Below are 4,488 nucleotides of genomic sequence, written 5' to 3' on the forward strand. Positions count from 1 at the left end.
GAACCAAACATGTTCACTGTGAAGCATTAATATTTGTTTTATAAATAAATCAAAGTTTGTCTGTTGGAGTGAGTTGATAAAAAATGAAATAATGGGAACCAAGGATTTGGAGTCGAAGTAGAACTGTCCTCGCACTAGCCACATGAGGGGAGCGGTAGAAAGTTTAATCAACAGTGAGAAAAAAACTTTAAACGGAATTATGGATTAAATAAAACTTCGTATTAACACTAGTTGTAGTTATAAATAGAGACTTAATTTATTTAGTAATTATTCAAATAAATTTCTTATTTTATAATAATAAGAAAATTATTTTGGTTACTGTTTGAGTATTGCATTTAAAAAAAAGATAAAGGAAATAAGAAAAAAATGAATTTCCGGTGCAAAATATTTTTGTAATGATAGATGCTGTATAAAATTTCAACTCGTAAACAACATATACAAATTGTATATGGGTCATTCCCTGAGAAATTTTCCAAAGGAAAATGATTAGTATAAAATTCATATAGGATATTATTGACAGTAGAACAGCTTAGAAATAAACTGTAACTATTTCCAACTCTAGGCTTTGTGGCATTAAAGATGAAGGAATTAGCATTTTGATGAATATAAGAAATGAAAAAAGGTAGAAATAGTTTGTAGTTAGCCAATTTTTGCCAACTAAAGATCTATTATTGTTTAATTTTAGATAATTGTTCACAATAAATAGTATCTTACTTTTATTCAAATATTAATGTGGATTATTTTGAAAGTATTTTGGAGATTTCAATGGATTTTAACCTCAAAGCATTTTTGATCGTTAGATCTGCTTCCACCAGTTTTAATCCTACCTAGGAGCTAATATTTTAATGCCATTTGGAAAATATATAATACACTCGACTTTGAACTTCTCTTTTTAAACGTTCTGCTCAGAAATTTTGCCTCTTTGTGCATCGCTAGTTGGATATCATCTCCTTTTATGAAAGGATTCCATTAAGATCTTTATCAATAACAGAAAGATTCTGTTAATTAGACAATTTTTCAATCAAATACTTTCTTTTTTAAAAAGCCTGAGAAAGAACAATATTCCTCACATTCAATCAAAATGGTTTATTTCCAGTTTTAAAATCCTTTGATGAATTTACATCAAGATGTATGTGGTAAAAAAATATCAACTATGAGTAAAGATATGACAGATCCACATTTTCTCGGATCCAAGTCGGTTCAGATCTTCATACCTCAATACTTGGGTACAAGCAACGATAAAGCGGAACATTTTTGTTGTATTTTAGTTTATTTTTAAAACTGATGTAAAACAGAGATAATAAATTCTTTTTATACACTCTTAAGTATTTCATAAAAAATCTTCTTCTCAGCACGCCTTCATGCAGTCAGTGTTTTACTTCCTTAGACAAATTTACTTAAATGTAGCTTCGTTGATATTATTTTTTTTCATTATTGAACCAGTCTAATGTTTTGTCTAGAGTACATTATGATTTATCTGTTACTTTATAATTTTTTTTTAAGTATTTTGTTTCTATGTTCAGGTATATTCAATTTTGTATAAATATTTTCTACTTTAATGTATTTTAAAGGATGCCCTTTGTCCATCTAAAAGCCTTACTCAACACCGTTAGTAGGAATCGATATCCTTTTGATAGAGGTTGTACCCCAACGAGGTAGACATGGATGGTACTCATAATTTCAGTTCATTTTAAAAGTTTTTTCAAATGGCTTGAAGACAAATAAGCCAAAAATTATTGATAACTTTAGCATAATGTGGATTATATGATAAATATTGTCATCCATATGTTTTCAAAATTATTATCAATGTATAAATTTATTACTTACATTAGACAGAGCTGGTTAAATTACATAAATTTAACCTTTTTCTGACCTTTTTCCATAAGAAAGCTTTTATTATCTAAATTAATCTTATATATTCAAAATCTTTGTAGTAGTTGTAATTAAAACCTGTTATGGGCAGTTTTAGTTAAAAATTATCATTTTAAAGCAAGATTTTTAAAGATGAAGGTCCAGGCAAATATCACTTGAATTCAAAAACTAAGAAAATCCTAAAACACTATGGACCATTTATCCTAATAAGGACTTACATGGGCTCAAAATAAATCTGAGGACTCGTATCAAATATTGAAACACTTAAACTACAGTCCATGAAAGTATTAAGGACTTGTTCAAATGAGAAAAAGACTTGAGATTTAATGAGCCTGCAGTAATATCAGGACTTCTTTGTAGTAGTTGAGTTGTAAATTCCAAGCAATCTCGTTAAAAAACAACAAATGTCCTCACAAAACATCTGGTTTTAATTTTACTCTTGAAAAATTGCAAAAATAATAAAATGTTTAGCAATAATAAGTTCATCCCTGTATATATAATTAATACATTTACGATAAGAGATCAATAAGAAATTGTATTCCTGTCCTTTTGGAAATGGAGCAATGGTTTCATGGCTTATTAATTCGATTATTTCCAAAGGAACGAAAACTAAAATAATTAATTGTTCTATTAGTTGAAATACTTTTGACCATTTCTTTTCAATTCCTCCATATATGTTATATTTTGTAATCAAATTGTTTGGAAAAAGTTTATACGTATATTCATAATATGTTTTTATTATTTAGTTTTCAAAGAATAAATTAAGTTTGAATTTGTTAATATTTTTTGATTCGCCTTCATTTTGGTTTTCTGAAAGTTAGGTGTGCAGACGAGGTTTGAATGGCAAAGCATTCAAAGAGTGCCTCAGGTAGTTGTGGACAGATGACTTGGATATTCGATACCCCTTTAAAGTCAATCTGACTGCTGGTTTCCTTGTCGATTGCCTCTTTTTGGTCAAAGATTTTGAAATCATCAGTTTGGTAACTTTGCTAGTTTTTTTCTTCCTTCCTCGACCCTTCTCATTTACAAGGGTTGTCCATCCTTCCTTTTCTTACAACAATTCTCAATGGTCCTGAGAGGAATCTGCAACCCTTAAGTAACGTCTCTCTGGCTTGATCCACCCTCTAGCGTGCCAACAGACTTGGCCCTGGTTTCCAAAGAGTGTCTAACGCTTTAGTGTTTTTATTTATTTAGGAAAAAACACTAAGTACTGTTTTGTTCACCCTCGAATTTTCGGGTAAGTTCAGCGCTTATTGGTTTTATTTTTTAGTTTGTAGCATCTCTTAAGAACACACACCTACTTTTATCCATATCGGTCGATATCTTTCTGTTTGGTACTCGTTTTAATCGAGGTTTTTATTAAATTTATTAAAAATGGACGGGAAGAAAAATCTTCAGTGTGTTGATTCCCAAAGCTATCACTTTAAGAAAGGGAAAGTTGCATTTTTACCGAAGAAGTTTAAATTAAAAATGGTTAATTTTGAAGTAATAAAACAGATTGAAGGTCCCACCGAGATTTGAACTCGGATCGCTGGATTCAGAGTCCAAAGTGCTAACCATTACACCATGGGGCCATAATTTGTATACATTTTTGAATTGAATATTTTAAAATTTAAGAATTCCAGATATTTCAGAATTCAAATGACTGGATAGTACAAAATTCAGAGCTCCATTTCGAAATTAGTAAATATTTTATATTGTTTTTGTCAAGTAACAACTGGCAACAAAAAAATTCCATTACTTTTCGACAGCGTAAGCAGTAAGTATATTAACTCTATGACGTAAACATAGCACAACAAAACATACCAAATTATATTTTTGAACCTTAAAAAATAAAACTATTTCTCAACATATGAAACGTTTATAAATGTTTGTTTTCTGATGGAATTATGTTCTTTATCATTTTATGCTTGTTGGTCAATCAATGAGTTTTTTGTCGTATAAATTTTAGCATTTTTTCTATTCAAATCGTTGCCCAGTTTATTTATTTTTGTTTTCTTAATATACTAATTTTAGTACCTACTTTGTCTCTGGTTTGAATTCATTAGATAGTGAGATTTTGTTGGTGTTTGTGTTACGAGTAATTTGTAAAATCAGGCATTTTGAAAAATGCATTATTTCCTAAGGACAAAAACAGTAAAGCCACTTTATAGAAATAACTCATCATGGATATTATAGACCTACGCATGTTACAGACGAATCCCAAACTTCAAAGGAGAGAATATTGCCTTGAGATTATATCTTGTTGAGAGAAAAATGTTTTGATTCTCCAATCTTCAAAGTCTAATTGAACAACTCAATATTTATATTATTTAAATTTTAGATTCGAAGTTGTTATTTCAATGTAAACAAATAAAATTAGAGGATTTTTAATAGAATATATTACCTTAACCAATTCTTCAAATATCTCTCCTCATTTCTCTCTCGGTCATTCTGGATCTTCTTTATTTAGTTTGTGTCATGTAACCTCGTTAGACAAAAAAAAAACAAAAAAAAAACACTTTGTTTTTCTCACGTACTACCTACAAAGTTGTACCCAAATAGTACATACAAACAAAAAAAAAAATCATTTATGCGTGAAGCCCGGGACTTTTCGACGAATGGTTTATTGATTGA

General features: G+C 29.4%; 1 non-coding gene across 1 annotated transcript; it reads right to left on the reverse strand.

Annotated features, from left to right (window-relative positions):
- Positions 1–3,374: 3,374 nt before the first annotated feature.
- On the reverse strand, positions 3,375–3,446 carry TRNAQ-CUG (transfer RNA glutamine (anticodon CUG)). Its single transcript has one exon. It is a non-coding gene; the product is annotated as a tRNA-Gln (tRNA).
- Positions 3,447–4,488: the final 1,042 nt, after the last annotated feature.

The sequence above is a fragment of the Lepeophtheirus salmonis genome, unplaced genomic scaffold (genome assembly GCF_016086655.4).
Source record: "Lepeophtheirus salmonis unplaced genomic scaffold, UVic_Lsal_1.4 unplaced_contig_4830_pilon, whole genome shotgun sequence".
Classification (NCBI taxonomy): domain Eukaryota; kingdom Metazoa; phylum Arthropoda; class Copepoda; order Siphonostomatoida; family Caligidae; genus Lepeophtheirus; species Lepeophtheirus salmonis.